Source organism: Monodon monoceros, unplaced genomic scaffold, assembly GCF_005190385.1.
Source record: "Monodon monoceros isolate NGI ecotype Baffin Bay Population unplaced genomic scaffold, NGI_Narwhal_1 Super_Scaffold_18, whole genome shotgun sequence".
Classification (NCBI taxonomy): domain Eukaryota; kingdom Metazoa; phylum Chordata; class Mammalia; order Artiodactyla; family Monodontidae; genus Monodon; species Monodon monoceros.
Window position 1 is genome coordinate 178,174,224 of NW_021703774.1, and position 20,922 is coordinate 178,195,145.

Genomic DNA, 20,922 nt, shown 5'->3' on the forward strand with positions numbered 1-20,922 from the left:
GTTACAGATGCTGGGGGCTGACTGTGCCCTTGGGCCCAGCCACGTGCACATCTGTCTTGGTGCCGGTGTTTTTCACGACTGTCTCCTGTGGCAGGTCAGCCACTGTGGTGCAGAAGGGACAAATCACAGAAAACGTCACTTATTGGCCATCTGAACAAGCCTGTGAAGGATGTCCCTGACCCTCTGCACAAGCGAGGGGAAATGGACAGAGGTTCCCCAGAGAGCATCCCGCTGTGGTACACCGATTCCCAGGGGAATATGCCCCTTTTCCGTGCTTGCTCAGGCTTGGGAGAGAGTTCAGAGGCTGTGGGAAGGAGAAAAGCCTGCTGCACGCGTCGTCAGGACAGGCAGAGGGTAAGGAAGGGGCAGTGTGAGCAGGTGGGCAGGCTTCACATACCTGTGAAAGTGTCTGCTGTGTGCCCGGCTGTCCATGCGTGGGTCAGCATGGGAAGAGCTGACATCTGTGTTGTACTTACTTACCATGTTCCAGATACCCTGTGATGGGCTTCTGTGTATAAACGCACTTGCAAGTGAACATGGTCAAGGAGGCTCTTGGAACAGAGGCACCCATGGCTCAAGGGGACCAGGGGCAGATCTGTGCTTCAGACCCGAGCTGTTTGGGTCCAGGCTTCACCCGAAGAAGCTCCTCACTGAGCCGACCGTCTGATGGGGGAGCAGAGAGCATTTCAACGAGTAAACTGGGTGCAGCACTTGAAGGAAACAGAGTGCAGATCAGAGGCGACCACCTTGGGGTAGCCATGGAGGACTCTCAGAGGACGTGACATCTAGGCCAGAATCCTAGAACAAAGAAGACACAGCCACGTACAGAAAGGAAGGTAGGACGTGGGGGTACCAGGCAGAGAGAACAACAGGGGCAAAATCCCTGGTCTGGAAAGCAATTTGATGTATTCATAGATGATGTAGGGGGTTGAATCATGTCCCCCCAAATTCATGTCCACCTGGAACCTCAGAATGTGACCTTATTTGGAAATAGGGTCTTTGCAGATGTAGTTAGATAAGATGATGTTAACCTGATTGGGGGAGGGGGCGGCTAACTCCAGTGACTAGAGTCCTTGGAAGAAGAGGGATGCACAGAGAAGAGAGGCCACGTGGAGATGATGCAGAGATGGGAGGGAGGCGGCCACAAGCCAAGGAACACCTGGAGCCCCCGGAGCTGGACGAGGCAGGAAGGACCCTCCCCTAGAGTCTTCAGAGAGAAGGCGGTCCTGCCGACACCTTGGTTTCAGACTTCTGGCCTCCAAAACTGAGAGAATAATAAATGTCTGCTGTTGAAGCCCCCCAGTTTGTGGTGATTTGTTAGAGAAGCTCCCAGGAAACTGATACAGATGGAAAGAAAGCACAGTGGCCGGGCCATGCTGAGGAAGGGGACAGTAGTCCATGTGGGCAGGACTTGGTGTTTAATCTAGGGAGCAATGGAAGGCCATCAAAGTGTTTAGGCAGAAGGTGACGTGATAAGATGGTGCATGGTTGTGTAGAGGAAGCCACGGTCTGTGCCGAGGGGAAGGTGCAGACGAGGGGCGGGGCTGGCGTGGACACAGGGAGGGGGTGGGGGATTCAGGCAGACCTGAGCTTTGTTTTGGAGGTTGTTGTCAGGGGTCCCCAAGGCCACCCTCAGGTTCAGTGATTCACTAGGAGGACTCACAAAACTCACTAAAACCCATTATCCTCAAGATTACAGTTTATTACAGTGAAAAGAGGCAGATTAAAATTCGCCCAAGGAAGAGGCTCAGAGGTAGAGTCTGGGAGGACCAAGCACAAGCTCCCCGTCGTCTTCTCCCAGTGGAGCCATTCGGACAGGCTTTCCCTCTCCTGACAAAGATGTGCGACAACATGCAGAGTCCTGCCAACCAGGGAAGCTCACCTGAGCCTTGCTATCCAGGTGACGCTGGCATGAAGTGCTCAGGTACATGAACCTGCTTCCCCTTGAGAGGTCACACGGATGCCGCACAGCCCAAGGCCCCACCATAAATCACTCTGCACAGACAGTCTATCAGGGCGAGGTGTCAGGTGGACAGACACATATTAGGCAGGGTATTCCTAGGGCTTGGAGGTGACCTGGAGGACTTTGCAATGTGTGGGGTGTGGACACGCCAGGCCTGCTGGGGTGGTTCTTTCCTGCACAGGGGTGGGAAGGGTTGATGTGTGAGGAAGAGGCAACGTGAGGCATGACTCAGCTTTTGACCAGAGCACCTGGGGACCCTGATGTCCCTACCTGTAATGGGGACAGTGGGGCCATTTAACTGGGAACGTTCAGTTCTCAATCTGGTAAATTTGAGGGACTTGGAAGACTTTCAAGGCGGGTGTCCTGTAGCTGGTTGGAGGGACTGATCTGGACATTTGGAGTAAATCTGGGCTGGTGTTTAATCCATGGAAACAGAGGTAAGAACATGCATAGAGAGGAGGCCCCAAGACCAGCCTTGACTGTCCCGCATTTAGGATCAGAGTGAGATCAGAGATGGAGGAGAACCAGCCAGAGAGGTGGGAGGAGAGCAGGGGCCTGACCACCCTGGGGCCGGAGGGAGAAAGCAGCAACAGCATGGATGCTGCCGCACTGTCCTGTAAGGTGAGAATGGAAGCAGGACACGTGGTCGGGCCGTGTGGGATCCCATTCCCCCTCACCCACTGGGGAAGCGATGCTGGGAAAAGTGGGAGGGGAGGAGGCCGGCTGTGCTCCGAAGCAGAGAGAGGGGGGACCTGGAAGGGAGTGTGGGTCCAAGGGGTGTCAGGAGGCCCCAAAACATGATGGAGTGACTATGCAACTGACACATCAGAGAAAGAAAGAGAACAACACAGAGACAAAGCCATCCTGGGGGTGATCCAGCAAACAGAAATACAGGAAGCCCAGTTATGTCTGAATTATACAGAAACAAACAAATTACTTTTTAGCATAAGTATGTCCTGTGCAATATTTGGGGTATACTTACGCTAAAGTATTACTCATTGTTTATTTAGAACCCAAATGTACCTGGGGGTTCTGTATTTAGCCTAGCAACCTCATCACGTTCAGAGTTTGCCCGTGTGGGAGGCACGGTGTTTCTCCCATCAGACATTCATTCATTCATTCAGCTGCTATTCAGTACGCGTCTGCTATGTGCCAGGGGCCCTGATCTGGGGAGACAGCCAGAGCAGCAAAGCCCCTGCTTGAATGGTGTTTACTTTCCAGCATGGGAGATAGATAACGAACACGTAAACAAATGTGGAAAATTAAAGCAGGTTAAGAGAAGTCAAGAGTGTCTCCAAAGGAAATGGAATCAGGATCTCAAAGAGACGCCTGCACTCCCACCATGTTCAATGCAGCTTCGTTCACCATCACCAAGGTATGGAAACAACCTAAGTGGCCGTCAATGGAAGGATAAGGAAAACGTGGTATAAATGACAATGGAATATCATTCAGCCACAGAAAAGAAGGAAACCCTGCCCTTTTCAAGGACATGGGTGAACCTGGAGGTCATTATGGCAAGTGAAATAAGCCAGACAGAGAAAGACAAATACTGCACGATCTCACTTATGTGTAGAATTTAAACAGTTGAACTCACAGAAGCAGAGAGTACAGTGGTGGTTACTGGGGGCTGGGGTGGGGGGCATGGAGAGATGCAGGTCAAAAGGTACAAGCCTTCCGTATCAGAGGGACAAGTTCTGGGGACCGAACGTACACCACAGTGACTGCAGTTAATAATACCTTATTGTCTACTTGAAATTTCCTGAGATTGTAGATCTTAAGTGATCTCACCACACACACACACAAATGGTCACTATGTGAGGAGAGGGATGTGTCAGTTACCTTGACCGTGGTGATCATTTCACAATATAAACACATATCATGTCGTACACCTTAAATCTATACAGTTTTATTAGTCAATTACATCTCAGCAAAGCTGGAAAAAAACAAGTGACAGTAAAAGGAGTAAAAGTCTTGGGGTGAGGGAAGAAGCCTGTGGGTGCTGATGGGTTTGCAGACGGAGAGTGAAAATTGCAGCTGCAACTTGCTCCCAGCGTATCCCAAGGGCCTCTCTGAGCTTTTGAATGATCTCCAGGGCACAGGAACTCAGCTGTGGCATTAGAGGGACCATTTGGTACCCGACTCGGAAGGGGGGCATCCTTCCTTCAGCCTGCCTCATGATCCTTATGCAACACGGATGTCATCGGCCGTAACAGATGCAGGGACCTGCCCTGAGTTCTCTAAGAGCAGCCACGAGTCCGGGTCACAGCTCCACTTCCCAAGTCACTGTCAGTTGGCGTGACAGCTGCTTGCTGCCTCCCCCTCCCCAGACCAGGGCCCTCCCTCCACCTCCAGTCCACATCTTTCATGCTCCACCCTGCTCCTGAGGCGACAGGACTGCCCACCCTGGTACCGGGTCCCCCCAGTGGCCCACTGGTAGGTGGCCAGGAATGTGTCCCCAGAGGACTCTGTAGCACCACCTCAGGGGGCTGCACCTGGGGAGGAGACAGGGGCAGCCAAGGTCCCTGAACCCAAAGCTGGGGTGCCAACCCAGCCTGGAGCCTTTTGGAGAACGACCAGGCAGAGCCAGGCAGGCACTTCCAAGGCGCACAGAGCGGGCTTCAGACCCCAGTCCCCCACATGTACTTTCCTCGGAAGCCCCATCTCTTGGGAACAACCTAATTATGCCGCAGGCACCAGAGAAGGAAAGTGGACCAGGATTCATTTGTAGCTGCTACACTCCAGTTACTGGATTTTTCTAACTCGCTGCTGTGTTTCTTTTTATCGATGAGCATGAATGGATCTTTGTGGGGAGATGAAGGGAGAAGGTCCCGGGCCAGCTTGATGGCAGAAGTGGCTTTCCTGGTTTAAGGACGCAAAGCCCTTATTCAGGGTGATAGGCCCGCCTATCCCAGGCCCGGCCACCTCCGAGGCCAGACCAGGCCGGCAAGCAAAGTCTTTAGCCAGAGTGTGCAGTCTGCTCGGCTGGGAAGGACAGCACGGTGGACGAGCCAGCCCTTCACCGGTGTCGTGCGGGCAACACTCTGGAGTCAGCTCCTTCCCCACGTGTAAGCTCTCCATGTCCCTTAACCCGCTCGCGCCCGAGAGACGGGGCGGTGGGAGGGCCACCAATTCCATCCATCACGCTGAGGCCGGGGCAGAGGGGGCGCCGTTTAAGATCCAGGGGCTGATTCTCAGGGGACTTGAGGACATGCCCAGATGTGGGCCCAGGGGAGAGGGTAGAAAGACCAGGAGGGCGGGGCCCGCATGCCCCACCGCCCAGCTTGTCAGCATCGCCAGGGCTTTTAGTTTTCCTTTTCATATTGAGCTGCAAGTCACACAACATAAAATGAGCCATTTTTAAAGTGCACAAATTCGGTGGTGTTTAGCACACTCACAATGACGTGCAACCACCAACTCTATCAAGTTCCGACGTGTTTTCATGGCCCAAAGCCAGCCCTGTATTCACCCTGCATTCTCACTCACACCACAGGGACAGAGGGCTGGTCCCTCACTCTTCTTCGCGTTTTCTGAGGTGCCAGGCAACTGGGAAGGCACAGAGACACGTGGATTCCGGGTGGAAGATGAGCCCCGGAACTAACCACTGCCTGGCACAGCCTCCTGCATCCCAGCATCTCTCAATCCCGAGAACTTGGAGGGCACAGTGCTGTCCAGGAGGGCAGGATGCTCCAGGATCAAGTGTGTGAGACCAGGGTCCCCCAACTCCGACACCCTGAGAGGGGAGCTGTAAATACCCACATCCCTCTTTCTACACCCATCAGACATTCCAGCCAAAATGCAAATGTGCAATTTCTGTCTGGTTAGAGCTTTTCTGAAATATTATCCTCTACATCTCCGGCACCCGCACCTCTTGTTTCGCCAGGGCTGAGCCTCTTTAGGGACTCAGAGCAATTTGTTTCCATAACAACCCTCTCTCCCACTCCAGAACGTTTAAATACCAGCTTTCTTCAGCCTGGCTCTTCTCAGGATACTCTGCAAAGTGGTTTCAGCGAGGGAGAAGGGGTGGCGGGTCCTTGTCCTCTTATTCTCAGTATGTCGAGGGCCTAATAAGGTCCTGGGAGAAGGGCCAGGCTCGCCTTCCCAGGCCAGCATGAGAGCCACTCTGAGGAATCAATCAGCCGGTCTCCCTGCCAGAACTTAAGATTTCTGGGTCCTTCCATAGTCAGCTTGGCATTGTTCCATCCTACAGAAAGGAAAGAAATTATGAAAGAATGGAAAAGTAGTGTAGGGCTACTTTCCCTTTGGGAAAGCCGAGGCCCCGAGGGAGAGTGACATTTTTAAGTGTGCTGTCCCATCCAGGGCCTGCATTTTTGCTGCCTCTTCACACCTCCGGCGTAGACCCTCCAGGAGCTGTCCCAAACCTGACCTGCTTCCAAAGGACCCAAGAGTCAGGCTCAGTGAGGAAAAGACTGTATTTCCCCATGTTTGCACCATCCTTGGGCTCATGCGAGAGACTCAGAAGAGGATGCCAGTTGGAGTCTGAGAAAACCCACAAATGCCAACACCTAAAGCATCAGAGAGCAAAGCAAAGGGGCTTCCCTGGGAGAGGCACACGAACAGGGTGGTTAATTCTGGAAAAACCACCAACAAGGAATCTCCGTGCCCTCCCAGCTTCTACTAGATACACACCTTTCTTTCTCTCCGTTGATAAAGCCTGGATGATATATTGATGCCGGCAAATCCCATCGCCCAATCTGCGGTCTTATTTATAAGTCAACTCTGACTTTTAAACAGAGGTTGTTAAATGCCAACAGCTTTGATTTTATATTTAAATCAGGCTGAACGCTTTCCAAGCTCAGAAGAGAAAACCTCTGTCTGAGGACGTGCCTTTCCCACCTACTTCCTTCAGGAACCTGGTCTTAAATCAGAACTGCCACTTATAAATTATAAATTCTTTCCCTGGCCTCTCATGTTCAGCTCTATAACCTTTTTATGTTAACATAAAACTTAAACACAAGGTGAATCAGCTAAATTGGGTTCACTTATAGGGATCAAACAGTGGCAGCCCAGCTGATGGGAAACAGCCCTACTAGAACCAGGGAAGGAGTGGCTTCTTCCCAGGATCTAGATTTGAAGATGGAAAGGAAAGGGGACCTGAGAAATATAAACCCAGGGTCAAAGGTCGGTGCGGTTTCTGATGCTCTTGTTACGCGTTTCCTGATGTTTGGGGAAGGAGCTGACAAATGAGCACAAAATGAGGAGGGGGTTGGCTCAGGGGACAAGCAGGGAAAGACCTGATACCAGCCTCCGTCCTGGCCTTGGACCATTTCACAGCACCTTTTCATACTCCATCTTGTCCGATCCTCCCCAGAGCACACCAGACTGGTGGGCGGACACGGTTCTGAGGACTCAGCTCTGCAAACTGATGTGCAAAGCCTAGAAGGGATTCCAGACCCTCCACTGGGACTCCAGCTTGGAGGGAAGCCAGCCACCCTGCAATCAAGCTGATTACCCTGGCCCTGTCATGCAGTGAGGAGCCCCAGCCGCGTGGAAGTGCAGTGGCCATGCAGAGGGAGAGTCAGGTATGCAGCTGGGGCCCTGGGTACAGACTGAAGAGCCCCAGTGACTCCCCAGCCACCAGAGACAAACCCCAGCTGAGCCCTTCCCAAATGTCTGACCAACAAAATCATGAGCAAAATAGCCTGGTTGTTTAGAGCTTCTAGCTTCAGCCAGTTTGTTACCCAGCAAAAGACAACCAGAAGGGAGCCTGGGCTCCAAGTGTGCAAGGGGGCTCAGGAGAATTAAAGCAAAAATCCCAGATCTAAAGATGAACAGCACACTCTGGGTCACCACCTCCTTCTATTCTTTTTCCCCCGTAAATGTCACGCTTCCAGGGAGTATCACTAAGTTCAAACTAATAATATCAGAAATCAGCTTTTCTTCCTTTGACATTTTATTGTGATGTGAAATTGGAACAAGACTCTAATGGGGATACTTAGTTGATTTTTTTGGTGAGTGCATCTGGTGGCTCTCCTCAGTATCGGTTGTGCAAATGATTAAATCGCTCCTTCACTAAACCGAGTCATGCTATAGACCTGAGATGTGTCTATATACTGGGTTGAGGATCTCATTAATGGGTCTCATGCTGTGAACCCCAGAACTTGCCCAAATCAGACACGCACTCCTATGGTTGTTGCTCATCCAGGGCAGCTCTCCTTCTGCCCCTTAGCAAGCGTGGGCCGTTTTCATCACAGCCTCTAGAAGCCAAAGGGCACACTATCTACTCAGTCACATGCCACCTCTGGGAACCATTGGGAGATGTCTAATTAGTCACATGCTACCTCCAGGAACCAATAGGCACTGATTGCTCAGTCACATGCCACCTCTGGAACCACTGGCAGGCTTTATTCTAGAGCAGGCTTGTCTAAGAGAACCGCCAAGCCAGGAGGTCTTGACTGTCATTTCCAATCCAAGCAAATATAATCTCATGTCATCATACACACCAGCAGGCAGCCTCTGTTCCAGCCAGCGTGACTCAGCATCTCACAGGGGAACTGGGACACATTTGCTCCTGCCTGGCTGGAAGGTTGAGTAGCACACCCTTTGAGGTCTGGCTTTCAGCTCATCCTTGTGATTTTGGCTTTGTGTCAATTTTCATGGCAGCTCCTCAGAGCATTATCTCTGCCAGCTCACATTGAGCTCGAGGTCACCCACAGCAGAGGAAGAACGTGACTGGTGGTCTGATGTTCCCCCACCTGTCCAATTGCTGCCCCCGCCCTAAGCCTAGAAGCAAATCCTCTTGGGTTAAGCCTCTGTGAGCAATGCCCACCAGCAATCCTGCACGTGTGGGGTGTTGTACACCCGGGATCTATGGAGCATCTCCAGTGTGGGACCAGCCAAGCTCAACTCTGCATCCAGTGGTAAAAGGACAGAGGAGATTCTTCTCTCATGTGACAAATTCTAGGGGAACAGATGGAAAATAAGTAAAACAATCCACAAGCAATACAGATGCAGGTAGTGAGAAGTGCTGTAAAGAAATAAAACAGAAGAGGTGACGAGGGCACCGGGATGTGGAGAAAGATGATCGGATTGGGAGGTCAGGGAAGGCTTCCTGAGGAGGCAATGCCAAGCCCTGAGTGACAAAAAGGAGGCGACCATGCAGCAGTGCTGGGACCCAGAAACCCACACAGAGAGAACAGAAGTGTAAAGGTCATGAGGCAAGAATGAACCTGGGGTGTTTGAGAAATAGCATAAAGACAGTGTGACTGGGAGAGTGGAGGTGCCCATCTGAGCTCAACAGTCTCCTTAGATGGGCTTCTCTGACTTCCCCATGCAAAGAGGTGCCTCCTCCCCAGCAGCAACCTCAGGCTCTCTTCATCACCTTACACTCTGTATTTGTCCATTCAGGCTGCTATAACAGGTACTGGAGACTGGGTGGCTTGGTGTAAGCAACAGACATTTGTCTGGAGGCTGCAAGGCTGAGATGAACATACTGGTAGATGTGATGTCTGGTGAGGCCCAGCTTCCTGGTTCATAGATGACTGTCTTCTCCCGTGTCTTCACGTGATGGAAGGGGCCAGGGAGCCTCTGGGGTCTTTTTTGTAAGGGCACTAATTCCATCCATGAGGGCTCCACCCTCATGACCTAATCACCTCCCAAAGGCACCATCTCCTAATGCCATCACAATGAGGGTTAGAATTTAACATATAAATTTTGGGGGAATACAAACATTCAATCTATGGTACTCCCTTCTATATTCTTAGTAACTTTTGTTATTTTATAAGTTGTCTCAGCTATGTGTTGATCTGTTTATTGTCTATTTCCTTCTGCCTTTTTCACTGTTATATCCCCAGGCCTCTGTAGTTCTAGGTGCATTGCAGGTGCTCAAAAAATAATAATTGAGTGAAGAGTTCAGCACAGTTATCCGTGGCTATCAGCAAAACAGATTTAGGCATTATTGGAGTGGATCTGTTACATCTGGAGAGTATTTAAGCACATTATATTTATGGCTTAGAGGATGATAACCTATTGTGCACATGCAGAGGCAGACACGAATAACAGTTACAACAAGCATAACCATACCACCTGTTGGGTCCTTCTTGTTCTCCAGGTTTGTCTGAGAAGTGACACTTGCCCAGAGTTACACAGCTATGAAGACGTGGCAATGGGACTCCAACACAGGGCTGATGGGCTCCAAGGCTGGTATCTTAACCCCTTGCCCAGCTCAAATCCATATCAACATGAACACATGTGTTTTGGTGAATGAGTTGACCCTTCCCTTGAGCTGCATTAGTACCATGTCCATAACCACATTTTAGAACTTGACCCTTAAACAGTTTTTGTAGTTAAGCCTCCCCGGCTGGTTTGCATGGCTCTGAAGAGGCAGTGTGACATGATGGTTAGTAATGTGTTTGTTCCTCCTGGAACCAGCCTGCCTGAGTTCTCCCTCATCAGACCCTGGCTACCTTGGGCAAGTGATTGAAATTGTCTGTGCCTCAGTTTCTCCATCTATAAAATGAGGGTAATAAGAATCCCTACCTCATAGACTTGTTTAGAGGATTGCAAGTATTCACCTGTGAAAAGCCATGCTTTAGATCAGGAAAGAGAAACCTGCATGAAAGCTTTGTCTTCACCCTAAAAAGCAGGAAGAGCTGGATAATCTAATAAAACCATAACCTTTCTTGAGCTCATGAGACAGCTGAGGTGCCAAGGCATCCAGGTGAACTGAATAGCAAAGCGTAACAAGCCCCTCCGAGGAGAAATGGGATCCAGGAAGTGTTTTATCTTGGCAACATATAGAAGGACAAAATGAGCGGCATATAAGTGAGTGGGAGGAAAATATCTAAAGTTTGAATAAATTCTTAAAACTGAGTATGAGTTAGGATGACAGTGTAGAATCTCAGGGACCCCAGACACAGGGGGTGTCCATAATCACTCACAAGCTCTTTTCCATGGTTTTCCACTGGGGAAGTCACAAGAAAACAGCTGGGTCAGGGTGAGAAACCTGGAGAGCCACCTCTCTTGGTGGTACCCAGGCATCCACTTCACTTCACATCCACTATGAGGCAAAGCCCTGACCTTCCAGGGGAGGGGCAGAAACCTCCACCTCAGTCCCAGGCAAAAGCAGACCAGTGCAGAAGGTAGAGGAGAAACAAAGCCATCCATCCATGGGAGAGAGGCAGGAGAGACACTGGGCTGGACACAGGATCCTGAACTGATCTAAAGCAGAGCTCTGCTATCTCTGGAGGAGAGATAGGAGATGCTCTCCCATCCAAGACCCCCCACAGATAGAAGGCAGAGGATATGCTATGGAGTCAGGAGGAACAGGACCCATGGGAACCCCCACCCCAGGCTCACAGTGCCTGCTTAAGACCAAGGCTGGAGCTGCAGAAGAAAAAACACCCCAAGCCCACATCATCAATTACATAAATAAAAAGCAACAGCATGGAGGAGGATCCAGAACAGGGGAAGGGACACCTCTCTATAATACAGGCAAGCAGGGACTGCTAGAGGCTGAGATGGAGCACAAGGTAAGAGTAGCACATGATGGAGGCGTCTGAGGTCTCTGGTTCACTGAAGGTAACCTTAACAACAACAAAACCCAAACCCAGCTCAACTCCTGACAGGGTTGCCTCAATCCCTCATACTAATGACCTGACAGAAAAAAAATCCTACTTCTGGGAATAAAATAATATTCATTTCAGTCTCTACTGTTCCTGTACACGGCATGTCTGACATTTAAGTTAAAAATTATGAGACACAAAAAAAGGAAGAGAACACCCCATTGTCAAGAGATAAAGGAGTCAACAGAACCATAACCAAAGATGACCTGTGTTTTGGGACTGTCAGACAGGACCTTTAAAATAACTATAGTTAATATATTAAAAGACCTAATGGAGAAATAGACAAGATGCATGAACAGATGGGGAATTTCAGCAGACAGAGGAAGACTGTAAGAAAGATGCAAATGGAATTGCTGGAAATAAAAGCCATGATCCAAGAGATGAAAAGCCATTGACGTAAAGAACTTAGGATGGTGCCTGGCATGCAGTACGCGCTCAGCCTTTGTAACTGTGCTCATTCTGGAGGTCACGGAGAGTGCCTTTTACCTCCTTCCTCGTGGGGTCAGCATTCAGCACAGGACTGGGCTCCTAGGAGGTCTGCAGCCAGGAATGTGAAGATGAACGTAACAAGAGCAGTGTGACCAGTTTCTTCCAGTCACACACAAATGTGCACATACTAAAAGCTTGAAAATTGCCATCAGGAAAACTGTTGGAATTTTATCATAGACGAAGTTCTAAACTTTCCAGATGGGGTAACTTGCTAAATCTTCTCAGTCTGCTAACAAAGTAGGTTTGATTATTTTCATTTAGCAGATGGAGACACTGAGGCAAAGGAAGATGTGGACCACTCCGATGGTAGAGAGCCTGCCTCGGGACCCACATCCTCAGCCCTTTCAAGCTGATACTGTTCATTCCATGCCAGAACAACACTTGAGCTTCACCTTTGATCCCTGCCATCTCTGATTGGCCAGTGCACTTCTAGTTCTGTTGAATCAACCAGTGGCATCAACAGTGACAACAATAGCTGATGATAACTGAGTACTCTCTAGAGTAGAGCTAACCACCACACTAAGTATGGACATGAACTCATTTAATCCTCCCAACCATGCTATGAGGAAGAGTCTCTCATCATCCCCTGGTACTGATGAGGAAACTGAGGCACAGAGAGGTCAACTGACTTGTCCACAGTCACACAGTTTTCAGTTTGGGGCCAGTAGCCCTGCTCTTCACCCTTGTACTAAAATGCCTCTGCAGAAGGCTAGAAAGCTCTGGAGAAGCAGCAGACATTGAACATCTACAAGGGAAAAGTTTGTCTGAGAGGAGAGCCAGGACAGAATGAAGCCGAGCTGAGCTAGGCCAGTGTTCTGGTGCCATCACCACGCCTCGAAGCCAGCACTGCCGGGACTGACTTTTTTTCCCTTAAGCCACTTTGAGTTAGGCTTTTGCTCCCGTGTGAGAATCCAGGTGGCTCTCAGAAGGCCTTCTGTCTGGAGGAGGATGTGGCGTGGCTGGTCCTCAGGTGGAGGTGGAGTCTGCTTGGACAGTAAGCAGAGGCTTTACAGTTGTCACGTGACACATAGCCGCATGGGGGAAGCAGCTGTGCTTCTTGTGAGATCCTCCCCCTTCATCCACAGAGAACCTGGGGTCTGAACCAAACCTACACTGAACCCTCAAAAATCTGCCCACCCCTCTTTCCATTTCAACACCACAGACAGCATCGCCACCTTGAACTGAGTGTCTGAGTCATGAGTGGAATAAGTTTGTGTCTTTTCCAGCCAGATGGCCCTTAGAGGTGGGGGCTGGTTGTTGACTAGATTGTCTTTTCGATTCCTTCCCATTATTCAGACCCCAAATCCATTTTATCTCCAAATCTCATAAGCTCTCTTTGTTCTACCTGACTGCTTCAATGAACAGTTCACTTTGGACTAGGACTTGTGCTTCTTAGAACATATAATTAATTTTCCAGACCCAATTTTGAACCCAACTCAATTTCCTAACTCTCTCTGGTGACTTCCATCCGGGTGAGTCATTTAACCTCTTGGCTTCAAGTCTCTTCTTTAAAAGAGGGGCATGAATGACCCCCACACACACTTCACAGGAGGATTGGGAGAATTAATTAATGTTTGTAAAGGGTTCTGCCGTTCTGGGGTGTCTTTGATATGGAGGAAGAAAGTGTGTGAGTGAAGGCGCCGAGCACCAGATTCAAGAGGGAAAAAGAGAAAACAATCCTCCATTTGTTAGCTTTGGTGCTCATACATGCCGTTTTGACATTTAACAAAGTTCTTTTAAGTTTTTCCAAGTTAAATGCATGCATGTCAATGTTGTTCCTTTGATGAAGCCATCCGAAGTTAAAATCTTAAAAAGAACAACTTTTGTACAAACCAAAAATTGCAGGTAGGAGTCCTTTGCTTGTCAACCAGAAACCTAGCTGTGGTTACAGCCCCTACATTGGCAACAGTAGGCGTGGTGTGAATCCACCTGCCTCATGCCTACAGGCCTGACTGGGAGTATACTTTCTATTCTAAGGAAAGAAAAAATGCCATGTTTACTAATTTATTATTTCCAGCAAAGGTGACGGTGGTGTCTGTTGTGAGCTAAATGGTGTCCCGCCCTTCCCCCCAAATTCATATGGTGAAGCCCCAGGACCTCACAATGTGGCCGTATTTAGAGATAGGATCTTTACAGAGAGGATTAAGCTCAAGTGAGGTCATGTAGTTGGGCCCTAATCCAATCTGACCGGTGTCCTTATAGGAAGAGGAGATCAGGACAAAGTCACACCCAAAGGGACTACTATTTGAGGATACAGGGAGAAGGCAGCCATCCACACGCCAAGGAGAGAGGCCTCAGGAGGAACCAACTCTGCCCACACCTGGATCTAGGAGTTCCAGCCTCTGTGACTGTGAGAAAATAAATTCCGACTGTTTAAGCCACCCATATGTGGCACTTCGTTGCGGCAAACTAATACAGTGTCCGAGCCCACTTAGGGTCTTAGCAAACTTTCACTGCGATCAGTGACTCAGGAAGGAATGTCAGGGGGACAGTTCCAAGTGTGTGGCTAAGAATAATGTCACCAAATACTCAGAGTATCCGTCCTCTGTGCTCACTTGACACTATTCAGAGAGGGAATTTGGGGTAAGAACTGACATGTAGGGTCCTTTCATGCAGAAAGGCCTAATGTTTTCCTTTAAATGATTTCATTTGAATCTTTGTTTCAAATCTCCACATTCTGGCTTATTAGGGGAACTTATCCAGACTCTCTTCTCTGTGCCGCTCTTGAAGATATACCCGGGAAAGTTCCTTTAATATCTTTTCTACCTTCCAGAGAAAGGAAATGAACACCTAATTCTCTTATACTCCCTGCCCCCAGAAATCAACAATCTTTAGTAATATTTTGTAGTAGATGAAATAAGACCACAAATTCTTTGCCACTCCTCCAAGAGTTGGACTCTATTTCATGAAGAACAGACTTATTGCCAAGGGGGCAGGGGGTGGGAGAGGGACGGACTGGGAGTTTGGGATCAGCACATGCAAACTATTATATGCAGGAGGAATAAACAACAAGGTCCTGCTGTATAGCGCAGGGAACTATATTCAATAACCTGTGATAAACCATAATGGAAAAGAACATGAAAAAGAATGTGTGTATATATGTATAACTGAATCACTTTGCTGTACGACAGAAATTAACTCAACACTGTAAATCAACTGTACTTGACTAAAATAAATAGTTTTAAAAAATGATAAATAACCAAAAAATAGAATAAAATAAACTTTTAATTAAAAAAAAAAAAGTTGGAGTCTATTTTCCCTCCCCTTGAATTGGGTTGGGGGCCAGTGGGAGGAGGGGGCTTGTGACTTTCTTTACCCAATGGAATGCAGTGGAAATAACAGGCATGAGTTTAGGAGCCATATTAGCCAGAGTTCTCCAAAGAAACAGAAGCAACAGGAGACAGGTAGGTGGGTAGAGAGATAGACACAAAGAGATGTGTTATGAGGAATTGGCTTACATGATTGTGGAGGCTGAGAAGTCCTAAGTTCTGTCATCTACAAGCTGGAGACCTAAGAAAGCCAGTGGTGTATTTCCAGTCCAAATTCAGAAGCCCAAGAACCAGAGAGCTGACGCTTAAGTCCAGTCCGCGTCTGAAAACCAGAGAATCAGGAGAACCAACAGTGCAAGTTCTAGTCTGAGCCTGGAGGCCTGAGAAGCGGGAGCCCCAGTGCAGTTGTTCCAGTCCAAGGGCTGGAGACCCAGGTCCCAGCTCAGCCGTCATGCAGAGAGACAGAATCAAACTCCCTCCTCTTTTGCTCTATTCAAGTCCTCAGTGGATCAGACGAGGCCCCTCACATCGGGGAGGGCCGTCTGCTCTACTCAGTTCACTAATCCAAATGCTGGCCTCACCCAGAAACACCCTCCCAGACACAACCAGGAATAGTGTTTTACCAGCTCTCTGGACACTCTGTGACCCAGCCAAGTGGACTGGTAATGGAGGCCTTGACACTCAAGTGCTTTGCAGCTTCCACCGTCACCCTCTTGAAATGTTTCCCGAGCACAACTTGCCAGGAAGAAGGCTGGGGTGAAAGGACACATGCAATCGTGTCCCAGCTGAGCCTGGTCCCAGGGGACCCAGGAGTGAGCCCCGCCCTCACAAGGATCCCAGGCAAACCAGCCAACAAACTGCTGAGTCTGCTCAGAGAATCAGGAGGAGGGTTACATTTTTGATGTTTAAGCGATGGATTCCAGGGCGGTTTGGAGCAGGGAGGGAAAACTGGACCACTTCTCTTCCCTTGGGTCCACGAAGCAAGAAGGCCAATTGGGATTAGATAAAAAGTAGATTTTCAAGATTTTTAAAAAAAAAACTAGTTACATAATTTCTTATAAACCAATCTAACAAAAATGTTGTCCAATAAAATTGTTAGGGGACACGAGGCCCTGAAGCAATCATTGAAAATAATTTGTAATATTATATTAATTGTATGCAAATGATGCTTCCGAAACGCTGGGAAACAACTGATTCTCTCAATATTTTAAACCAGGTCCCTGAAATCCTTTGCAACATAGTCTGCTTAGCAAAACTCTTCCTCCTAAATCGTTCCAGGAAAGACTTCGATCGCCCCATAAATTACACCATCACCAGTTCTGCACCACTGCGGCCTGAGTCAGGGATGTTCTCCTGCGCTTAAACCTGAACCCAGCTTTCTTGTTCTCCTGTATCTCCCCCTTGGGGGCCTTTTTGCTCCTAAGCAAAGTTTGTTAAGTTAGCATATTTCCCAAAATGTAGGGCTCACTTCAGACTTCTAAATTCATCGCAGCACACAAACCAGAAATGTGGGTAGCACTTTTCTAAAGATACCCTGTGGGCACTGAATCCCTCCGTGTGTGTGTGTGTGTGTGTGTGCATGTGTGTCTTTATGTATGTGTCTGTGTGCATATGTGTGTATGTACGTATGCATGTGTGGTTGTGTGTCCGTGTATGTCTCTGTGGATACATGTGTACACATCTGTTTGATCATGCATGTGTTTCCATATACATATGTGTATCTGTGTGCATATGTGGCTGTGTGTTTGTATGTCTGTGTATGTACATGTGTTTGTGTGTGTGCATGTGTTCCATATACATATGTGAGTCTCTGTGTGTGTGTGCATGTGTGCCTGTGTGCACATGCGTGTGTGCACATTTATCCACCCTCTAAACTGGCCTGAGCTCCATCTAGCTGAGAAAGTGGCTCAGTCTTGGGGTAGAAGGTGGGGGGCAGCATGCAGGGGCCACGTCCATGTCCCTAAGCAAACAATGAGGCTCCCGGGTCCCATGTGACTCGCTCGTTGTTCTTTCACTTGTGTTTTTGTCACAATGCAGGAACGCAGGGGCCTAGAGTGGGATGTATGGAGCTGGTTTAAAAGGTAACATTCCCCCCACAGGCCTGGAAAATAAGGACCAAAACTCTCAGTGTAGCTTCTGGGCCTTTTGCCCCATAGACAGCCCACGGCCCACTCTGGGGAGCTGCCCAAGAACTGGGAGACCTTCCAGGAAGCACAAAGGACCCTTTATAGATGGACGACGCTGGACGATAGAGAAATGGCACCCAACTAAAGTCTGTCGCGTCACTCCCCTCACCGCGGCCCACCTGAACGGGTGTGTGGCCACGAGATTGACATCCCTCCTGCTCCAAGCCCGTGCCTTATCCTAATTAGCCTGAGAGGTTATCTTATTTGTGTCTGAATGGCAACAGCCCCTGTGCTGGTTCTAGAGAGAATGATCAAAGGGGGATTTAATTAAATTTTCATATTTAATTTTCTTCTTTCAGTTTTACTGTCTGTTTTTGCTCAAAACATGCTATTCTCAGGGAGTTGAAAAGTTGCTCAAGAGAGCAGAACTCCCTAGAATGGGAGAGAAATGGGGGCTTTATGGGTTTTCTTTAAAGGACCCAAATCTCTCCATCTCCACTCAGCTCAAAGCGTGTGTGTAATTTAGGGCAGCAATATTTGAATTATAAACTGGCCTCTCTGGAGGCAAATTAAACATGCTGCAAATGGCTTCAATCTCCAGCGTCCACAGCAACGCGTGTTTGGTAACTTGCACTCAACCTGGAACTGAGGCTGTTCAAGGAGAAGTGACAGGCCTGGGACCATCCATTCTCATCCCCACGCCCACCTGCCTGCCTGCCCGAGCATCCTTGGTTTCACAGAAGGCAACGGCCCATGCAGGTAACGCCTCGATTCCCCAAACGCACAGTCAGTGTAAGCGAGGCTGCTGGTAACAGCCCACAGTGAGGTCCAAGTAAAACGGGGATCCTCTGTGAGGCTTGTTCTTGTTTGGGGACAGGTGGGGGACAGCCTTAGAGCTTCCTTCTCTCTGTGCCGAGGCTGGTGACTGGCATCCATCCTTACTCTGATAAATGCCCCCTCATTAATTCTGTGGGTGGATTTGGTGGGAGGGAGGATGTACAGAGTGGAGCTTTTAGGCCGGAATTGTTGCGATGCAGGAGTCTGGACCTGCCAGATTGGTAATGTCTGCTCACGCGTGCAGGGCCAAGGCTGAGAGCTCCCTTGCATAGCCTAAGACAAACTCCCTCCAAACCAGTGAATGTGCTGAACAAGATTTATGTAGCTCCACATTAAGGGGAAGAAGTCCCTTTCCTTCCAGAGCATCGATTACATTCTCATAATTCATATGTTTATTACACATAATTCTTATCTACTCATTAGAACGGACCTTCCCCAAGGAGACCTTCCCGAAGACATGTGGTAGCCTAACTGGTATTGTATTCAAATATAGGCAGAGCCTCATGCCTGTCTGGCAAAGTAATAATATGGATTTCCTCAATTCCTGCTGTGCTCCCGTGCTCCAGACACCAGTGGTGTGATTTTCTAGCCAGAATATATGAGCTGAGTGGAAATCTAGGCTGTGGAGCAAGGTGAGTTCTTACTCCAGAGTGCTGGTGAGGTCACCTGGCAGGTTTTATGGGTTGACTTGTGTCCCCCAGAAGCTATGGTGAAGTCCTGTTACTGAACTCAGGTTCAGCTGCTCACTGCTCAAAAGCCAATACTCAAGAGACAAGTGTTGGTTGGAAAAGGAAAGTTCGCTTTAATCAGGAAGCCAGGAACCTGGGGAGAAGGTGGACTTGTGTCCAAGAACAAACTCCGAAGATTCTGCTTGACCATGAGAGCTTTTAAAGGGAGAAAGGGGAAGCTAGTCACGGTTAATTATCTGGGGAGGGGGTCAGAGTCTTCATCGTCTTTCACTGCGGACAGTCATGCCGACTCCTTGTGATCTTTCTTTAGATGCTATCTTGTTCATGCCATTTGCTCGTAGGATTACTGAAGGGGAGGCTGGGGAAAAGGTCTAGCTGTCCATTAATTACTTATTCTTCATCCATACTTCTTTCATCTAAGAAAAGAATCAACAGGTTAGGCAAGGCATTGAGTGATCAAAAGATTTGAAAGGTATGCAAGGGCTGGAGGTTAGGGAAGCATGGGGCACCTGGTGTAAAGGTGAAATTAAAATATAGCTTGGTGAAATCTATTACCTGTTAGGTTTGGGGGCTGCTTACAATCCTAACTCCCAGTGCCTGTGAATGTGACCTGATTTGGATATAGGGATCTTTGCAGATGCAGTCAAGTTAAGATGAGGTCATACAGGATTAGGGTGAGCCCAAATTCAACGTCTGATCCTTCTAAGAAGAGACAAGACACACACACAGGGAAGATGCCCATGTGATGGCAGAGGCAGAAATTGGAGTGACATCTACAAACCGAGGAGCACTGGGAATGCCTGCAGCCATCAGAAGCTGGAGGAGACAGGAAGGGTCCTCACCTAGAGCCTTTGGAGGGAGCACAACCCTGCCCACACCTGGATTTCAGTCTTCTGACCTCCAGAACTGTGAGGGAATAAATTCCTGTCCTTTAAGCTCTCAGTTTATGGTACTTTGTTACAGCATCCCTAGAAAACTCATACTGAAGTTCACCAGAAATCAGGTGCTCTGTTCCCTTCTCATGTGCCCAAGTCACGAATGGCCGAGAGCAGGACAGCCAGCAGAGGTGCCTGCAGCGATTGGTGACACACACGTGATGCCACTATGTGACCCACTGTGGGGCCGTGGACACACTGTGCAGTGAAGGACCACATACTACACCTTTGCTCAAGCAAATCAGGGACCGGTGGGTAAAGGAGCTGTGTCCAGATGGGAGCTGAGGGGGATCAAATGGCAGGCATAGGGGTGACCAGCCAAGAGGAAGACCAGACGGCAGATCGCTTCCTTCCCATGACCTGGAGAAGTCATTATGCCCAGCTGAGGTGTAGTGATGAGATTCCTAACACTGGCTCTTTATAACATTACAGATATTAATAATTGTTTTAGGAGCTATCGTGAATTAACCAAAGCAACGTTTACTTCATTTTGCTCGGGTTTCAGAAATGAGTGCCCTGCATCTCAGCAGGACCGGCCTCCCCTGTGTGGCTGGAGGCAAATCCACTCGCCTTTCTGCTAAGTGATAAGTGATCTGACCCTGAGTCCAGAGTCCCAGACTGTTCATCTCTCAGCGAATCCCATGCTGGGAACTCGCCTGCTGAAACGATCAGAGATGCAAATACAGTCTCGAGCATAAACACGTGGATGGCACGGTTACATAAAATAAGGAGCAACCTCGATCCTATAAATAGAGGAAAAGTTGATTGTGGCTCATTCACAGTGTGCATCATTGTGTAGCTGCAGACACGGTGTGGGGAGGAATTTTTGTATCAGGATAGAGATTTTTAGTGACAAGAACATACACGAACCATCTCTACTGAATATCACACCCAGACACCACATTGGTGTCTCTGGTGGGTTATGAGAAGCTTGAGCTCCACCCCTGATGCTCACAGGATTTCTCAACTTTTCTGAAGTAATTGTCTATTATGTCTATAATCAGAAACATGGTGTCATGAAAGCAGATTTGGT